This window comes from Bufo bufo, chromosome 4 (genome assembly GCF_905171765.1).
Source record: "Bufo bufo chromosome 4, aBufBuf1.1, whole genome shotgun sequence".
In the NCBI taxonomy this organism is placed as follows: domain Eukaryota; kingdom Metazoa; phylum Chordata; class Amphibia; order Anura; family Bufonidae; genus Bufo; species Bufo bufo.
Window position 1 is genome coordinate 186485462 of NC_053392.1, and position 21047 is coordinate 186506508.

The window sequence follows — 21047 nt, forward strand, 5'->3', positions numbered from 1 at the left end:
TTCACCTGATTTAGATATAAATAGCCTCAAATTAAAGCTGACAGTCTGCAGTTAAAGCACATCTTGTTTATTTCATTTCAAATCCATTATGGTGGTGTATAGAGCCAAAAATGTTAGAAATATGTTGATGTCCGAATATTTATGGATCTGACTGTATACAGTAATTTTAATGATTTTATTGTGCAAAAGCATAAAAAAATTTACACATTTGGTATAGTCATAAATTTGCTGACCCATACAATAAAGTTAAGGTGTTATTTATGCCACAAAGTGAACATCCCAAAATGTAAAATTTAACTGGCCAAAAAAAATGTAAAAAGTCAATAAATGCGGTCATATATGTTAAAATAGACCCAGTCTCAAACCTTTCGCTACTAGCACTGTACATGTAATGTAATAATGCCGATCGCGGTAATTAGAGGCTTTAGATGCCGTGATCAAGTGAGATCACGGCATCTAAAGTGTCAAAAACACGGAAGCACGGGCTTCCTACCAACACTTCCTATAGCCAATAGGGCTCTCGGTAGTCGCTTTGAATGGGCTGAGCCTCGTTGACGAGGCTCACAGCATTCATGCTGCAATTCTTATTTTGGCCACCAGATGGCAGGCCAACATAAGAAATTAGCAATATATAGTAATAAACTTATTTTAAAAATCCCTGATTGTTCAAAATTAAAAAACTAATTTGATAGGCTCATATATGAACTTCAAAATCATTAAAAAAATAAAATAAAAATGTCTTGTAGTCATCAGATATATATGCTGGTTCAATTACATGACGTTTCAACTATGTGGAAACTGATTATACATAAACTGATGACTGAGGCTTGATGCTCAATTTCAACTTAACACACACAGGTATATTGCTTCCACACCATGGGTATTGCTGCAGTAAGCAAATATACATATGTGTGCTGCTTAATTATATTGAATAACCCTCCCACAAAAAAAAAAAAATAATTGTGACTGCGTGGAAACTGAAAATATGTAAACGGACGACTGAGGCTTGACGCTCAATTTAAACTTAACACACATAGGTAGATTGCTGCCACATACTGCTTATCTATGTTGAACCCCACAAAAAAAAGTATTTCTGTGAAAATTTGGGAGGGGGGAATGAAAGTATTGGCTTGCAGGTATCGGCTTTTGAGGTGCACATGCACTTATGATAGCAAGCACAGTCAGCAATATCTCCTCTTTCCCTGTCTGTTGGCGATTCTGCTTCTCTCTATTGTACACAACACACACAATTCTTCTTTGGAATCCTAGCTTTTCCCTTCACTGTCCCTGGCAATAAGCTTGATTGATTGATTTCTGACTGTCTCTGATTGATTTTTCTCAATCGTTTTCCTGGCAGACACAGTCACACACAACCACCCTCATTCACAGCCCAGCACAGAATGGCGTTTGGCTCGTTCTGCTATGGCACCTCTTTGCCTGGTGCAGAGCTGAATGGCTCATCCAGGCTGTCTGTCAGCCTGGGAGCCAACCAGGGCAAGCACTCCTTACCTCCACTTCCCCTGATTTTCAAGTGAGAACCCTTATTCTTCCTCCCTATTCCTTTTTTCCCTCCAACAAGTGCACTAAAATGGCATTACGTGCCGTTTTAGTGCATTTGTCCGAAACAAACCCGTAAAGATTCGGGTTCGTCAGACGTCTGAAAAATAGCAAAGTTTGGACGAAACTCGGTTCACTTGCCCTTAATACTGACCCATAGAATAACAGTAACATTTTTTATGACATGATAAACAGCAGATAAAAGGCAAAGAACAGCAGAAATGCTTATTATTATATATGTGTGCCAAAATGGTGCTATTGAAAAATAAATCTAGTCCAGCAAAAACATGCTACATCAGTGGAAAATCAAAAAAGCTATTGGGCACATTTCTTAAGATCGGCGTTTTAGACACCAGTCTTAATGAGCCTTATAGCTGGCCGTGGATCGCCAAAGTTTTGTAGAGGCACAGACTTCTACATAAATTTGGCGCATCCAGTGCCGATACTAAACTTAAAGTGTAACTGTCATATTTTCATTAAAAAAAATCAATTTTAGCATATGTTACTGCTGCAGCTGCATTATGCATAAAGCAATCTTTAATTTCTTCACATACCACAGTTTTCCTTGAGTTTTTCCCTTAGTTACAGCTGTTTAAACATCTACTGTACAATATGAGGACCTTCTCAAGGTGGCTCCTCTGCCAGTTCTCTGAGGCCAAAACTGCCTTCCCTCACTTCCCATACACACTTGCTGTGGCCAGCAGCTGCCTGCCAGCAAATCAGATTGGATTACTGAGAGACACGCCTCCTTACTCTGAAGCCTAATGCAGGCATGCAGTGTGGAAGACCACCCCTCTGTCTTCCTGTCTTCTTAGCCAGAGACAGACAAGCCATAGCAACTGTCTTTTAAGGGAGCAGTGGAAAGGGACAGAAGACATTAATGAAATCTGTTATTATAAGGTAAACAGATTAACTCAGGTATACATGCCTAGCTCTAATAAAATAGCAAATAAAAAAAACAAATATGACAGTTTCACTTTAAGGCAGCTTCCTTGCTGTCTTTCATTTAGACTATTTTCTATGCCTAAACCATATAGACCACGACACTCCCACTTTTTTTGGACCTGGCGTGAGCGGGTAATAAGTCGCAGATTCTGCTGCACTATGTCATGCAACAAAATCTGTGCCAGATATATACCACAAAAGTGGCATATATCTGGTCATAAATTACCCCTATATGTCTTGGAATATAATGGTGAAAATATAAAAAAAAATTGTTCATCATAAAGTGTCATCTCATCGTCAGCCTTGTCCTGAAGGGATTAAAGTTGGATTTTACACATTCAAGCCCGTCAGCAAGAATTAAAGTCCTTCTCCAAACAGTGTTGTGAGCACTCTTGCAGCAACACTGATTTGTGAATATCTGCTGTCGGGGGTCTGAACCTTTTAAAGACATTCCTAATCTGAATACACTGACTTTTTCAGCTTTTAAAACTGGTAGATAATATCCTTGGCTAGACCTTGCAATTTGTTTAAAATTTTAGTAATCCCAGTTTACTTTGACTGCAGCTTTTCATTACCTCCAATGTTCTTGAAGACATCTTCCAAATCACATTATGTAAATATATTCTTTCTTTTTAGTTAAACATTAAATCTTTCTTTTTTTCTGAAGAAAGTGTTCAATATAGAGGTGTTCATGATTCTAATTATTTAAATCTAAAGAAAAGCATAATTTAGCTTTTCATAAGTAAGAACAGATTTTCTTTTATAGTGTTGTTTTTGAAACTGGGTGATAGTTTCATCTGAAGTCGCCTCATAGCTATATAATTCAGTGAAAGTTTCTGAGACAAAGGGGTACGATTACTTAACAGAATGCTCTACTGACTGGAGCTGTCTGGATGTCAAATTAATCAGGTTTTATTCTCTTAGTCTACCTATGAAATGATCACTTGAACTCTTTTTCTCCCATGATAAAATTTATTTCTACATGAATGCCTGTTCTTCAATTGGCAACACAGAATTGTTTCCCCTTGCTGTGAACATAGAACCAGACAAAAAAATATATATAAAATCTCTAGCACCGAGAAACTAAAGTAGATCATGTTCTCATCCTCAAATTGTCAAATATAGGGATGAGCAGACCCATGTATGTTCGGGACCCGGACTTGACCCGCACTCGAACCTGAACCCAAACCTCATTGAAGTCAATAGGGGCCCGAATTTTGGTGCAATAAAAAGGCTGTAAAATAGTCATAGTAAGGGCTAGAGAGCTGAAAAAGGAACCAAAATGGGGGTAAGAGCAGGACAATTGCCCTGCAAACAAATGTGGATAGGGAAATAATTTTAAATAACAGAATAGAAAAAAAAAAAATAATAATAATCTTGAACTAGGAGGCGGAGGTCAAAGTGGAGTAGGAGGTTGATGAGGTGGTAGACGTGGCAGTGAAGGTGGAAGAAGCGGTGGAGGAGAAGATAGCCATTTCTTTTTTTTTTCCTTTATTTATTTATTTGTTATCAATTTGGGAAGGCCTCAAAACATTCGGAAATGGAAAAGAGAGCGCAAATAGAAAGTGCGCTGGCGTATAACAATGGCTGGGTGCGGCCGGTATACTTGTCTATTCAGAACAAGGTACGGAAAAGTTCTGTGGGATCCATGCCTGGTTCATTTTAATGAACGTGAGCTTGTCCACATTGGCTGTGGACAGACGGCTTCACTTGTCTGTGATCACCCCCCCACCACCACCCCCGTCGTACTAAACACACGTTTGGAAAATACACTGGCCGCAGGGCAGGCCAGCACCTCCAAGGAGTAAAGGGCAAGGTCAGGCCATGTTCCCAATTTAGAGACCCAGAAGTTGAATGGGGCAGACCCATCAGTCAGTATGTTTAGGCATGTGCACATGTACTGTTCCACCATGTTGCTGAAATGCTGCCTCCTGCTAAGACGTTCCATATCAGCTGGTGGTGATGGTTGTGGTGGCATGCTGACAAAGCTTTTCCACATTTCATCATGCTAACCCTCCCTTCTGAGGTGTTGGCGGTGCCCCAGCTGCGTTGGTTCTTCCTCTGCCTTCGCCTTGTGCTTCCACTGAGCCCTCGCTGTCAGGTGGGAATGCCATTATCAGCAAGTCTACCAGCGCTTGCTTGTACTTGCGCATCTTCCGATCATGCTTCAGTGACGAAATTAAGGATGGCACATTGTCCTTGTAGCGGGCATCCAGCAGGGTGGCCACCCAGTAATCAGCACTGGTTAGAATGTGGGCAACTCGGCGGTTGTTGCGCAGGCACTGCAGCATGTAGTCACTCATGTGTGCCAGGCTGCCCAGAGGCAATGACAAGCTGTCCTCTGTGGGACGTGTATCGTCTGTGTGCTATGTATCCCCCCAACCACGCTCCAGCTATGCCCATGACCTGCTTTGGGTGCCACCCTGCTGTAAACATGGTTCTTCCTCATCATCATCATCACCCTCCTCCTCTAGAACTGTGTCCTGGCTCGACAGTTGTGTACCTGGCCTATGTTGGTGCAGGAACCCACCCTTCGAGCCACTTGTGAATGACTGGCCTGATAACCATGGAAATGATCCCTCTTCCTCCTCCTCTTCCTCCTGTGCCACATCCTCTTCCATCATCGCCCGAAGCGTTTTTTCAAGGAGACATAGAAGTGGGATAGTAATGCTGAAGACGGCTTCATCGGCAATGGCCATGTGGGTGGAGTACTCGAAACAGTGTAGTGCGGCATGCATGTCCCGCATGGAGGCCCACTCATTGTTGGTGAATTGGTGCTGTTCCGCAGAGCGACCTAACCGTGCGTGCTGCAGATGAAACTCCACTATTGCTTGCTGCTGCTCGCATAGTCTCTCCTGCATGTACAAGGGTGAGTACGCTGTATATTAGGCAGAGAGCAGGAAGGCCAAAGTTATGCTGCAGCAAAGACAGGTGAGCAGCATCAGGGTGAAAACGCAGAAAGCGCGCACAGACGGACCGCACTTTCTGCAGCAGCTCTGACATATCGGGGTCATTCTTCAGGAACAGCTGCACCACCAAATTCAGTACATGCGTCAGGCAAGAGATGTGCATCAAACTGGCTAGACCCAGAGCTGCTACGAGATTTTGCCTGTTATCTCACACCTACAGGCTGGGCTTGAGGCTCAGTGGCACCAACCACTCATCGGTCTGTTGTTCCATGCCCGTCCACAGCTCTTGCGCGGTGTGGGTTTTCCCCCCCAAACAGATGAGTTTCAAAACAGCCTGCTGTCATTGCTTAAATTGGTGGCTCAGGTGTTGTGCTGACCCGATGAGGAGGCGGTAGAGGAGGAAACGGAGTAGGAGGCAACAGGACGCAACGAGAAACGTCCTGCAAACATCAGTGGCGGAAGGACATGCGCCAAACTGCTATCCGCCTCCGGCCCAGCCGAGACTGCATTTACCCAGTGTGCAATTAGGGAGATATAACGTCGCTGCCCGTGCTTACTGGTCCACGTATCGGTGGTTATGTGGACCTTGCCACAGATGGTGTTGCTCAGTGCACACCTGATTTTGTTCGCCACTTAGTTGTGCAGGGCAGGGATGGCTCGCCTGGAAAAGTAGGGACAGCCACCGCCATAAGGTTTTTAAAAGTCTCCGTCTCCACCAGACGGAATGACAGAATTTCAAAGGCCAGGAATTTTGAAATACTTGCATTCAGGGCCAGGGATCGCTGGTGGGTAGGGGGCTACTTCCTCTTTCTCTACAGTGTTTGGGGGATGGACTGCTGAACCCTTCTATGGGACAGTGTGGAGATGCTTGGTGATGGTGGAGGTGGTGTTTCTGCCATATCCTCTGTTTGCGGGGTGGCAGGTGCCACTGTCACTCCAGAGGGAGAGGAAGAGGCCGAGACTGCAGCAGAAAAGGGACCAGGAGGAGCCTGAGATCTTTTGTGGTTTTTGAGGTGTGTACTCCTCTGAAGCTCGTGCTTTGCATTTAGATGTCTGGTCATGCAGGTGGTGCTCAGGTTTAGAACATTTATGCCTCACTTCAGGCTCCAATTGCACAGCGTGCAAACCACTCGCGTATTGTCGTCAGCACATTGTCTGAAAAACTGCCATGCCAGGGAACTCCTTGGAACTGGCTTTTGTGTGGGCAGTCCCTGGGTGCGATGGGCGGTAGCAGGCATACTGGCTAGGGGACGGCCACTCTGCTTTTGCACCCTGGTCCCTCTTTTGTTGTACGGCTGGCGCTGTGTGACCACCACTTCTTCCTCCGGACTGCACACATCACTCGCATGACCTTGATTCCATGTGGAGTCTAGGACATCATCATCCTCCACATCATCTTCCACCCACTCCTCACCCTTGCCCTCCTTGCCGGTCTGCACACTGCAGAAAGTCACAGCAGTTGGCACTAGAGATGTCCCGAACTATTCGCCAGTGAACAGTTCCCGGCGAACATAGCTTGATCACGTTCGCCGCTGCGGGCGAACATATGCGATGTTCGGTTCGCCCCCTATTCGTCATCATTGAGTAAACTTTGACCCTGTACCTCACAGTCAGCAGACACATTCCAGCCAATCAGCATCATACCCTCCCTCCCAGACCCTCCCATCTCCTGGACAGCATCCATTTTAGATTCATTTGTAAGCTGAATTCTTAGTGAGAGGAGGGACAGTGTAGCTGCTGCTGATTTAATAGGGAAATCGATAGCTAGGCTAGTGTATTCAGTGTCCACTACAGTCCTGAAAGACTCGTCTGATCTCTGCTGTAAGGACAGCACCACAAAAAGCCCTTTTTAGGGTTAGAACATCAGTCTGCTTTTTTTATTTTATTTTTTTCTGTGTAATCTAATTGCGGTTTCCTGCCAGCGTGTGTGTCAGGTTCACAGCGTATACTGTGCCCACTTGCCCAGTGCCACCACTCATATCTGGTGTCACAGTAGCTTGCATTTAAAAAAAAAACTTTTTTGACTTAACGCGTGTGTGTTTCAGGCCCTGCCAGTGCACAGTGTCACACCAGTGCAACTCATATCTGGTGTCACAGTAGTTTATATAGAAAAAAATATATACAATTTTGACTGTGAAATAATAGCAGTCAGTTGCCTTAACGTGTGTGTGTTTCAGGCCCTGCCAGTGCACAGTGTCACACCAGTGCAACTCATATCTGGTGTCACAGTAGTTTACATTAAAAAAAAAAACTACAATTTTGACTGTGAAATAATAGCAGTCAGTTGCCTTAACGTGTGTGTGTTTCAGGCCCTGCCAGTGCACAGTGTCACACCAGTGCAACTCATATCTGGTGTCACAGTAGTTTACATAAAAAAAAAACTACAATTTTGACTGTGAAATAATAGCAGTCAGTTGCCTTAACGCGTTTGTGTTTCAGGCCCTGCCAGTGCACAGTGTCACACCAGTGCAACTCATATCTGGTGTCACAGTAGTTTACATTTTTAAAAAAACTACAATTTTGACTGTGAAATAATAGCAGTCAGTTGCCTTAACGTGTGTGTGTTTCAGGCCCTGCCAGTGGACAGTGTCACACCAGTGCAACTCATATCTGGTGTCACAGTAGTTTACATTAAAAAAAAACTACAATTTTGACTGTGAAATAATAGCAATCAGTTGCCTTAACGTGTGTGTGTTTCAGGCCCTGCCAGTGCACAGTGTCACACCAGTGCAACTCATATCTGGCGTCACAGTAGATTACATTTAAAAAAATAACTACAATTTTGACTGTAATAGATTGAATAGCAGTTAGTTGTCTGCAAGCGTCTGTTTAAGGTCTACAGCGTCTACTATGCCAACTTCCTTCAGTGCACAGTGCCACTCATATCTGGTGTCACAGTAGCTTGCACGCATAGTATAACTAAACTAATCTAAAAAAAATGTCAGGCAGAGGCAGGCCACCCAGCAGGGGCCGTCGTGGTCGTGGTGCTGTGATTTCCTTTGGCCCTAGAATAATACCCAGTGTTCAGAGGCCACGTACCCTGAACTCAAAAAGTTCTGAGGACATAGTTGACTGGCTAACACAGGACACCCAATCTTCTACAGCTTCCGCTCGGAACCTTGACGCACTATCATCCTCCAGCTCAGCTTCGGGCACCTCTCAAGTTAGTACTTGCCCGCCTGCCACCACCACCAACACTAGCACCACAGCCGCTTCACTTGATCTGTCAGAGGAGTTATTTACACATCAGTTGGAAGAAATGAGTGATGCGCAACGATTATTGCCAGAGGATGTAGATAACAGGGATATGTCTCAGTCAGGCAGCATTACACACATGGACGTACCGTGTGATGATGATGATGTTGTACCCACTGCTGCTTCCTTTGCTGAGTTGTCAGATACAAGTGAAGCGGTTGATGATGACGATGTGTCCATGGATATCACGTGGGTGCCCACTCGAAGAGAAGAAGAACAGGGGGAAAGTTCAGATGGAGAGACAGAGAGGAGGAGGAGACGAGTTGGAAGCAGGGGGAGGTCGTCGCAAGGAGCTAGTGGCACAGTCAGACAGCATGTATCGGCACCCGGGGTCAGCCAGACAGCACGCCAATAAACGCATGCTGTTACTACCACCAGAATGACGGCATTGCAGAGATCAGCAGTGTGGCATTTTTTTTGTGTGTCTGCCTCTGACACCAGGGATGCCATTTGCAACCTGTGCCAAAAGAATCGGAGTCGTGGGAAGTCCAACACCCACCTAGGTACAACTGCTTTGCGAAGGCACTTGATCTCACATCACAAACACCTATGGGATCAACACATGAGTACAAGCAGCACACAAACTCAAATCCGCCATCCTCCTCTTGGTCCAGCATCTTCAACCATGTCAACCACTGCTGTCCTCCTTGCCCCCTCTCAACCATCCGCCACTCTGTCTCTCGCCTTGAGCAGTTCCTGCTCATCTGCCCACAGTCAGGTGTCTGTCAAGGACATGTTTGAGCGTAAGAAGCCAATGTCACAAAGTCACCCCCTTGCCCGGCGTCTGACGGCTGGCTTGTCGGAGCTCTTAGCCCGCCAGCTTTTACCATACAAGCTGGTGGAGTCTGAGGCCTTCCAAAAATTTGTAGCTATTGGGACACCGCAGTGGAAGGTACCCGGCCAAAATTTATTTGCACAAAAGGCAATCCCCAACCTGTACTCGATTGTACAAAAGGAAGTAATGGCATGTCTGGCACACAGTGTTGGGGCAAGGGTCCATCTGACCACTGATACCTGGTCTGCAAAGCACGGTCAGGGCAGGTATATCACCTACACTGCGCATTGGGTAAACCTGCTGATGGCTGCCAAGCATGGAATGCGTGGTTCTCCAGGGGCTATTCCACATCCCGGAAACGGCAGTGTCACGCCGTCTTGGGGTTGACTTGCCTGAAAGAAGAGAGTCACACCGGACTAGCACTCCTGTCCACCCTGAACGCACAGGTGGATCAGTGGCTGATTCCGCACCAACTGGAGATCGGCAAAGTGGTGTGTGACAACGGAAGCAATTTGTTGGGGGCATTGAATTTGGGCAAGTTGACACATGTGCCGTGCATGGCACATGTGTTGAATCTGATCGTACAACGCTTTTTGCATAAGTACCCAGGCTTACAGGACATCCTAAAGCAGGCCAGGAAGGTGTGTGGCCATTTCAGGCGTTCCTACACGGCCATGGCACACTTTTCAGATATTCAGCGGCGAAACAACATGCCAGTAAGGCGCTTGATTTGCGACAGCCCGACACGTTGGAAATCAACACTGCTAATGTTCGACCGCCTGCTTCAACAAGAAAAAGCCGTCAACGAGTATTTGTATGACCGGGGTGCTAGGACAGCCTCTGCGGAGCTGGGTATTTTTTTGCCACGTTACTGGATGCTCATGCGTCCTTTTGAGGAGGTGACAAACCTAGTCAGTCGCATTGAAGGCACCATCAGCGACATTATCCCATTCGTTCGCAAGAGGAAGAGTTGTGGTCACCATCACCACCAGAAACAGCCTTATCAGCATCGCTGGCTGGACCTGCGGCAACGCTGGAAGAGGAGTCTGAGGAACAGGAGTCAGAGGAGGAATGTGGCTTTGAGGAGGAGGAAGACCAACCACAGCAGGCATCCCAGGGTGCTCGTTGTCACCTATCTGGTACCTGTGGTGTTGTATGTGGCTGGGGGGAAGAACAGACCTTCTATGACATCATTGAGTACGAGGAACGGGACATGAGTAGCTCGGCATCCAACCTTGTGCAAATGGGGTCTTTCATGCTCTCATGCCTGTTGAGGGACCCTCGTATAAAAAGGCTGAAGGAGAACGACCTGTACTGGGTGGCCACGCTACTAGACCCCGGGTATAAGCAGAAAGTGGCTGAAATGTTACCGAATTACCGGAAGTCGGAAAGGATGCAGCAGTTCCAAAACAAGTTAAAAAGTATGCTTTACACAGCTGGGATGTCACAGCACAACGGGAATCTACCAGGGGAAGAGGTGAAAGTAATCCTCCTCCTACCACGACCACGCCGGCAAGGACAGGACACTTTACAGACGTGTTGTTAATGGAGGACATGCAGAGCTTTTTAAGTCCTACGCATCGCCACAGCCCTTCGGGGTCCACCCTCAGAAAACGACTCGACCGACAGGTAGCAGACTACCTCGCCTTAACTGCAGATATCGACACTCTGAGGAGCGATGAACCCCTTGACTACTGGGTGTGCAGGCTTGACCTGTGGCCTGAGCTATCCCAATTTGTGATAGAACTTCTGGCCTGCCCCGCTTCAGGTGTCCTGTCAGAAAGGACCTTCAGCGCAGCAGGAGGTATTGTCACTGAGAAGAGAAGTCGCCTAGGTCAAAAAAGTCTAGATTACCTCACCTTTATTAAGATGAATGAGGCATGGATCCCGAAGGGACTGACAGTGGGGGATGCATTGGACTAAAAAAGGCCTGATGAGATGCCTCGAGCTATAAAATGGTCCACACGCTGCTGTATTTAATCCCTGCATGCTGGATGACTTGCGTGACTTCTCCGCCACCAACTAGGGTTCAAGCCGCAATGTTTTAGTGCACTTTCTGCCTGGAAAACATCAATTTTTCCGGTTGCTGCTACAGCAGCGGCTGCAACAATACCGGATTTTTCAGGCATGTGTACATGCCTAATTTTTCTGGCCTCTGGTGCTGCACTGTGGCTGCAAAAACAAAACAAAAGGCACATACATGTGTCAATTCCCCTTCGTGATCGTTACCTTGTTGTGGTGAAGGGGCTTGCGTATCACAATGAAGCGACCACCACTATGAGTGTGTTGCCAATGTTGGCATACCCCAGATGATAAGGTCGTTGCTTCATTGTGAACAGACCAAAAGCGATCGGCTGGATAATTTTGCATAGAAAAAACATTAATTTTCTTTGTGATCATCTAGGGTCATCATTAAAGCCTACTAGGCCAACAATGGGCCGACACTGCAGAATCATTGTTTTCTGGGTCACTTAACTGTCACTGAACTACCTCAGCACGACCATAGGCTTTGAAAAAACCCCATCGCCTGCAATCTCCCAAACGTGCGCACGAGCACAGTCATCACTACACCAAGATTGACGCATAGAGGAATAAAATTTATGTCATGAGTGTGTCAACTACTGACAACTCTTTGCGGTTGTCTAAAATCTATTCCATACACGTCCCCTGATAGGGGGCGTAATAGGGATTAAACTGACACACCACTCATATCTGGTGTCACAGTACATTCAAGGCGTACGCGCAGTGCCCCAAATTGGAAGTAAGAGGACTGACCAAGCATCTTTTTCCATCTCCCGGTTCCTAAAATCTATTCCATTCATCGACCCCTGATAGGGGACAAAACAGAGATTAAACTGTTAAGAACAGATTTTTTTTTATAAAAAAAAAAAAAAGAGGACAGCCTCTGCGGAGCTGGGTATTTTTTGGCGCATTACTGAACGCTGATGCACAATGGCTGTAGGCTCATGCGTCCTTTTGCGGAGGTGACAAACCTGGTCAGTCAAACCCAAGGCAACATCATCGACCTCCTCCCATATGCGTTTTTTCTGGAGCGTGCCCTGCGAAGAGTGCTGGATCAGGCCGTAGATGAGCATGAAGAGGAAGAGTTGTGGTCACCATCACCACCAGAAGCAGCCTTGTCGTCGTCGATTGCTGGACCTGCGGCAATGCAGAGAGAGGAGTCTAAAGAAGAGGAGTCAGAGGAGGAAGGTGGCTTTGAGGAGGTGGAAGACCAACCACAGCAGGCGTCCCAGGGGGCTTGTTGTCACCTTTCGGGGACCCTTGGTGTTGTACATGGCTGGGTGGAGGAAGAGACCTTCAATGACGTCAGTGAGGACAAGGAACGGGACATGGCTAGCTTGGTATCCAACCTTGTGCAAATGGGGAGTTTGTGGTTGTGCAAATGGACTGTTTGCGGTTGTTTGCAGTGCGTTAAACGGGGAGTTTGGTCTGTCACTGTGAAGCGGGCGTAACCCTTACACTACCTAATCGATACAACATCATACCTGATGTTTTAAAGCACGTTATTCCAAACAATTTAGGAATATTAGGTGATTTATGCCCTTTATGGATTAAAACCTGACTCTGCATCAACTACGTCATTTTCCATGGGAGTTTTGCCATGGATCCCCCTCCGGCATGCCACAGTCCAGGTGTTAGTCCCCTTGAAACAAATTTTCCATCACTATTGTGGCCAGAAAGAGTCCCTGTTTGTTTTAAAATTCGCCTGCCTATTGAAGTCTATGGCGGTTCACCCGTTCGTGAACATTTGCGGAAAATTTTATGTTCGTGACATCTCTAGTTGGCACCTGTGTTTCATCATCATCAGAGACCTGGTGCGGTGGTCCTCCCATGTCCACATCCTAAAACACAAGTGGTTGGGCATCAGTGCTCTCAATCTATTACACTTCTGGGGCAGGGCTACGTGGATGGCCCATGGAAACTCTGCCAGCAGAGTCATCAAAAATCATAAGAGACTGCTGCATGACTTGGGGCTCAAACTGTTTGCCTGATTTGCAAGGGGGTGAGGTGAAATACAGATGCCCATGGGCTGAAGCTGTCAACTCTGCTTTCAGCAGGGGACCGGGTGGGAGACAATGTGAATGAACTGGAGGCACTGTCAGCCACCCAATCTACTATCGCCTCTACTTGTTGTGGCCTAACCAATCGTACACCGGTATTCGGGCCTACAAAATAATGCTGAACGTTCTGTCGCCTACGTGCACCTGAGAAAGGTGTGTAACAGTACAGCCTGGATCGCAGCAGCTCCCTGTGACTCCGCCCACTTACCTCCGGGCCTTAAATAGAAGACAGGTGCTAAGCAGGGTGTTCCACTAATGGAGTGCGCACCCTGCTAGCTCCATTGCATCTGAGGACTCTGTCCACATATCCAGACCTGGATCCCTAACAACATTGTGAAGGACTGCCTACCTTCTTGCCACTGGCTTCCCCACTGCTGGCTTCCTAGCCAGGACCAACTAACCGCAAGTATATGCCTGTTACCTGCTCTGATTAAGGTCCTGGAACTCAGAGTGGGGTGGTTCCTGCTGGTGTGAGGTGATATTCCAAAACCAACTCTGAACTCAGGACATGCTATACAAACTCTGAACCTACTGCATATTATATACTAAACTGAGGACATGCTATACTAACTCAGAACCTGCTGCATATTATATACTAAACTGAGGACATGCTATACTAACTCTGAACCTGCTGCATATTATATACTAAACTGAGGACATGCTATACTAACTCTGAACCTGCTGAATATTATATACTGAAGACATGCTATACTAACTCTGAACCTGCTGCATATTATATACTAAACTGAGGACATGCTATACTAACTCTGAACCTACTGCATATTATATACTAAAACTGAGGACATGCTATACTAACTCTGAACCTACTGCATATTATATACTAAAACTGAGGACATGCTATATACTAACCCTGAACCTATGGCATACTATAGACTAAACTGAGGGCATACTATATACTAAATCTGAACTGTGCACAAGCTTATACTAACTTGTGACTCCTGTATTACTGGGGGACCTTCCTTTCCAGCCGTAACTAATTAGATGGATAGCGGTAAATGATTTTGTTACCCCAAACTCTCCGCCCAAGACTGAGAGAGACGCCTGGAGTACATACTGAGTAACCGCGAATCCCACAGCCAAACACAAGGGCGGTGGGATAATAGTGGATGTCCATTGCTTCCGCAGTTGAGATCCTAACTGATCAACTAGGTGCGTTACAAGGTGTTTCATTTGGGCGTGTAGCTGGCACAGATCGAACATGTTCTCTTCCTGCAACAGGAGCTCAACCAACACCAGCAGCACCACGACCAAGGCCACCTGCCTAATTTGATGCTCTCCTCATTCTTTGAGGTCACCCACTGAACTAACAGACAGATTAACTATATTAATTTCCCTGTCACATACACTATGCAGGTGTACCTCACACCAATAATTGGTATATGTCACCAACCTATCTAACAGACTGATTAACTATATTAATTTCCCTGTCACGGATGCAGTGCAGGTGTACCTCACACAAAAAATGGGTATATGTCACCCATTCAGCTAACAGATGGATTAACTACAGGGAGTGCAGAATTATTAGGCAAGTTGTATTTTTGAGGATTAATTTTATTATTGAACAACAACCATGTTCTCAATGAACCCAAAAAACTCATTAATATCAAAGCTGAATATTTTTGGAAGTAGTTTTTAGTTTGTTTTTAGTTTTAGCTATTTTAGGGGGATATCTGTGTGTGCAGGTGACTATTACTGTGCATAATTATTAGGCAACTTAACAAAAAACAAATATATACCCATTTCAATTATTTATTTTTACCAGTGAAACCAATATAACATCTCAACATTCACAAATATACATTTCTGACATTCAAAAACAAAACAAAAACAAATCAGTGACCAATATAGCCACCTTTCTTTGCAAGGACACTCAAAAGCCTGCCATCCATGGATTCTGTCAGTGTTTTGATCTGTTCACCATCAACATTGCGTGCAGCAGCAACCACAGCCTCCCAGATACTGTTCAGAGAGGTGTTGTAACAGTCCTACAGGCTCACCTGAGTCAGAGGACCGCTGGCTGGAGGTAGGAGTGGAGCCCAGTGGCAAGGACCGCAGGCAGGTAGTAAGCGTGGTCAGACAATCCGGATGGCAACGGTGGTAGCAGTTCAGTAGGTAGGGATAAGGCAGAAGAGTAGTCGGTAGGCAATTCCTGGTCAGCAGTGGACTTCCAGCAGTAGCAGGAGCAACAGATGAGGAGAAGCTTGATCAAGGTTCAGGAGCTCAATAATCAGCAAACTGGAGTGCAAGGGGCTGGACTATATAGGGAAGTACCAGGTGTGGGGAATCAAGGGTAATGAGCAAGGCTAGGCAAGACTGAGGTTAACTAATAGGCTTCAGGGAGGAATGTCCAGAGAGGACGGTAGCCCAGCAAGCAGGGCTACCGCCTGGGATGTGGCTGGTCATGGGTTCGAATCCCGACAGTACTCCCCCCCCCCCTTCCAAGGTGACCTCCGGGCACTGCAGGGGCAGGCTTACCGGGGTGCCGTTGGTCTGGGGGCGTGGACATTTTCTTCTCGCTCCCAGGAGTTATCCTCGGGAGGGTAACCCTCCCACCCAATTAGGTATTGTAGTCTTCCCCGGTGGATCCTGGAGTCGAGAATCTTTGCGACAACATATTCTTCTTCACCCTGTACCCTCACAGGTGGTGGAGGGGGCGAGTGGCGGCCTGTGAAGGTGTTCTCCACGTATGGCTTGAGGAGAGAGCAATGGAAGACAGGGTGCACCCTAATGGAGTCCGGGAGGTCGAGCCGAAACGTGACCTCGTTGATTTGTGCGGTGATCCGGAACGGACCCATGTATCTTTGGGCAAATTTTTTGGAGGGGACCTTCAATCTGAGGTTCCTGGTGGACAGCCACACCTTGTCTCCCACATGGAAGCCCGGGGTGGGTTTGCGACGTCTGTCTGCTCCCTGTTTAAAGCGCCTCTGGGCAAGCTGGAGGTTGTCTATAATGTTCTCTTGTGCCTCCTGTAGGGTTGTTAGGCGTTCGGCCACTGCTGGGAGGGTGGAGGCAACGGGTAGGTGGGGAATGAACACCGGGTGCGAGCCTGTGTTAGCAAAGAAGGGGCTGTGCTTGGTTGAGCTGTGCTCAGCATTGTTGTAGGCGAACTCGGCCGTGGGGAGATGATCAAGCCAGTCATCCTGCAGGTGGGAGCTGAAACAGCGTAGGTATTGCTCTAGGGTCTGATTAGTTCTCTCCGTCTGCCCGTTTGACTGAGGGTGGAAAGCAGAGGACAGGTTCACTTTAACCCCGAGCGCCAGGCAGAAGTTCTTCCAGAACTTTGAGGCAAATTGTACGCCTCGGTCGGAGACCACGTCGTCCGGGATCCCATGCAGCCTGAAGACCTCTCTGAGAATAAGATCGGCCGTCTGTTTGGCTGTGGGTAGGCCTTTGTAGGGGATGAAATGGGCCATCTTGGTGAGACGGTCGACCACGACCAGGATGGTGTTCATCCCTTTTGAAGGAGGAAGGTCTACCACAAAGTCCATGGAGATCGAGCCCCAGGGGCGGGAGGGAATCGGGAGGGGTTGTAACAGACCCACAGGAGAGGAATGAGGAGTCTTATTGCGGGCACAGACCGTGCATGAGGAGATGTACCTCTTGATGTCCTCCTTGTATGTTGGCCACCAGAAGGAGCGGGAGAGAAGCTCCTGGGTCTTTCTTGTGCCAAAATGGCCGGCCACCTTGGAGTCATGGTTGAGTTTGAGCACTTCGAGCTGTGCGATTTCTGGTACATATAGTTGTAGGTCCTGATGAAACCAATGACCGTTCTTAAACATAAGGCTGACATTGCCTGTGGGGTGGGAGAGGAAGGGGTCATTTTCATATCCTTCTTTGATTGTGCCCAGGAGTTCTTTAGAGTAGGTGGCCCCTACGACCCTTCTCTTGGGTAAGATGTTATTTTGGCCCTTGTTACTCTGTGAGGGCTCGGAAAACATTCTGGAGAGGGCGTCAGCCTTGCCGTTTTTTGATCCAGGGTGATAGGTGATGAGATAGTTGAAGCGGGAAAAGAATAGGCTCCATCTGGCCTGTCTCTTAGCGCTGCGTATGAACTCGAGGTTCTTGTGGTCAGTTAGTACGATTATGGGGTTGGTGGCTCCCTACAGCAGGTGTCTCCACTCGGAGAAGGCATCCTTGATCGCCAGTAGTTCTTTGTTCCCGATGTCATAGTTCTTCTCGGAGGGGGACATCTGGCGGGAGAAATATGCGCACGGGTGTAATAGCATCCTCTCCCCTGTCCGTTGTGACAAAACTGCCCCCACCGCAGAGTCTGATGCATCCACTTCGACTGTAAATGGGAGCTCGGGGTTCGGGTGGATTAGGATTGGGGCAGAAGTGAAGAGGAGTTTCAACTTGGTGAAGGCCTCCTGGGCCTCGGGTGTCCAGGAGAAGGAGACTGCCTTCTTGGTGAGTTGGGTGATTGGTGCTATGACCTTGGAGAAGTTCCGGATAAACTTCCGATAGAAGTTGGCGAAGCCAATGAATCTTTGTATCTCCTTCTCGTTTTTCGGAACGGGCCAGTTCATCACAGCTTGGACCTTCCCCGGGTCCATACTTAGGCCCGCTGGGGAGATGATGTATCCGAGGAACTGAGTGGTGGTTCGCTCAAACTCGCATTTCTCTAGCTTAATATAGAGAGAGTTCTGTCTGAGCCTCTGCAGTACCCTGCGGACGTGTTCGCGGTGCTGCTCGAGGTCTTCAGAGAAGATCAAGATGTCGTCCAGGTAAACGACTACAAACAGATCCAGCATGTCCCTGAGGACGTCTTTAATGAAGTGCTGGAAGGTGGCGGGAGCATTGCAGAGTCCGAAAGGCATGACCAGGTACTCGAAATGACCATAACGTGTCCGGAAGGCGGTCTTCCATTCGTCCCCAGGGCGGATTCGGACGAGGTTGTAGGCCCCTCGAAGGTCGAGTTTGGTGAAGATCTTCGCTTCCCGGAGTCTCTCAAGGAGTTTGGAAATCAGTGGGAGCGGGTACCGGTTTTTTACGGTTATGTCATTAAGCTTTCTGTAGTCTATGCAGGGACGCAGGGAGGAGTCTTTTTTCTCTACGAAGAAAAAGGGGGCTCCCGCGGGGGAGGTGGAGATGAACCCCTTCCTCAGGTCCTCGTCCAGGTACTCTTTCAGAGCCTTGAGTTCAGGCTCTGAGAGGGAGTAGATACTGCCAAAGAGTATTTCGGCCCCGGGCAACAGTTCTATAGGGCAGTCGTAGGGTCGGTGTGGTGGCAGCTTGTCTGCATTTTTCTTGTCGCAGACATCCTGGAACTCGCTGTATTGAGGGGGTAGCAGATCCTTGACGGATAGCTTTGAGATGGTGGTGTCTTCGGGTGGAAGGACGGGTCTGTGGGAGCAATTTAGCGAGCAGAACTCGGACGGGAATCGTATGCAGCGGGTTTCCCAGTCTACCGAGGGGTTGTGGGTGGCCAACCAAGGATGCCCAAGATCACCGGGAACTTCGGGGAAGCGATCAGGTTTCCAGGTCAACGGGGGCTGCCTTGATTGTCAGTGGAATGTTCTTTTCGCGGGCGAAGGTTAAGTCCATGAAGTTGCCTCCCGCCTCGGAGTCTAACATCGCTGAACAGGGGAGTTGTCGCCCCTCAATGTCGATGAGGATGGGAATGATGAAATGGGATCCATGAGCCGCCGTATTGTTATTTTCCGGGGCTGCTGACGGGGTTGGAGTCTGTGGTTGCTCCTTTAGTTCCGTGATGGCAATAGTCTTTCGGATCTTATGAGGACATTTGATGGCAAAATGACCCGGCTCCCCACAGTAGAGGCAGAGGTTTTCGGCCAGCAGTCTCTCCTTCTCAGCTGTAGATAGAGACCTACGTAGAGCGTCGACCTGCATAGGTTCAGTTGCTGATTGGGGGTCGCGCTGGGCGTTGGAAGAGAAGGAGTAAGTGGGTCTGTGGTCCGAGGACCAGAGTCTTTCTCTCTTCCTCTCGGAGAGTCTTTGATCTATCCGGATGCATAACTGAATGAAGTCATCCAGATCGTCCGGGGCCTCAACTCTGGCGAGTTCGTCCTTTATTAATTCTGACAGGCCTCGCCGGAATTGGCTCCTCTGTGCCGCTGGGTTCCAGGTGGTGTCCGTGACCCAACGGCGAAACTCGGAGGTGTATTCGGCGACGGAGCGTCTCCCTTGCCGCAGACCATGTAGTTGCGCCTCAGCTGTCGCACAGCGTTTGGGGTCGTCGAAGACTTGGCTCATGGCGGTGATGAAGTTGTTTAGGTTGTCCAGGAGCTGACTGTTAGTCTCCACGTAAGGTGATGCCCATGCTAATGCTTCTTCTGTCAGGAGATTGACCATGAATAGCACCTTCTTTTTCTCAGTGGTGAAGGGGGCCGGGTACATCTGAAAATAGATGCGGCATTGGTTTAGAAACCCCCGATACTGGCGTCTGTCGCCGCCGAATCTTGATGGGAGTGGCATGCGGGTGTCTGCGGCCGCGCCGCGGACGTCCAGGTGTTGCCTCTGTAGTTCAATAATCTCCCTTTGCTGGCTTTGGACTATGCCTTGGAGCTGGGCAAATTTCTCCTGATATGTAGTACCAAATTCTTGAAGTTCGGAGACCTGCTTACGCAGAGTGGCCATTGCGGACTCCATAGTGTGGCTGATTATTCTGTAACAGTCCTACAGGCTCACCTGAGTCAGAGGACCACTGGCTGGAGGTAGGAGTGGAGCCCAGTGGCAAGGACCGCAGGCAGGTAGTAAGCGTGGTCAGACAATCCGGATGGCAACGGTGGTAGCAGTTCAGTAGGTAGGGATAAGGCAGAAGAGTAGTCGGTAGGCAATTCCTGGTCAGCAGTGGACTTCCAGCAGTAGCAGGAGCAACAGATGAGGAGAAGCTTGATCAAGGCTCAGGAGCTCAATAATCAGCAAACTGGAGTGCAAGGGGCTGGACTATATAGGGAAGTACCAGGTGTGGGGAATCAAGGGTAATGAGCAAGGCTAGGCAAGACTGAGGTTAACTAATAGACTTCAGGGAGGAATGTCCAGAGAGGACGGTAGCCTAGCAAGCAGGGCTACCGCCTGGGATGTGGCTGGTCATGGGTTCGAATCCTGACAGGTGTACTGTTTTCCCTCCTTGTAAATCTCACATTTGATGATGGACCACAGGTTCTCAATGGGGTTCAGATCAGGTGAACAAGGAGGCCATGTCATTAGATTTTCTTCTTTTATACCCTTTCTTGCCAGCCACGCTGTGGAGTACTTGGACGCGTGTGATGGAGCATTGTCCTGCAGACTTCTTCCTTTACCACTGCTTGAAGAAGGTGTCTTCCAGAAACTGGCAGTAGGACTGGGAGTTGAGCTTGACTCCATCCTCAACCCGAAAAGGCCCCACAAGCTCATCTTTGATGATACCAGCCCAAACCAGTACTCCACCTCCACCTTGCTGGCGTCTGAGTCAGACTGGAGCTCTCTGCCCTTTACCAATCCAGCCACGGGCCCATCCATCTGGCCCATCAAGACTCACTCTCATTTCATCAGTCCATAAAA

General features: G+C 47.8%; 1 pseudogene; it reads right to left on the minus strand.

The window, feature by feature from the left end:
- Positions 1-12159: 12159 nt before the first annotated feature.
- LOC121000094 lies at positions 12160-12338 on the minus strand (annotated as a pseudogene).
- Between the last annotated feature and the right edge of the window lie 8709 nt (positions 12339-21047).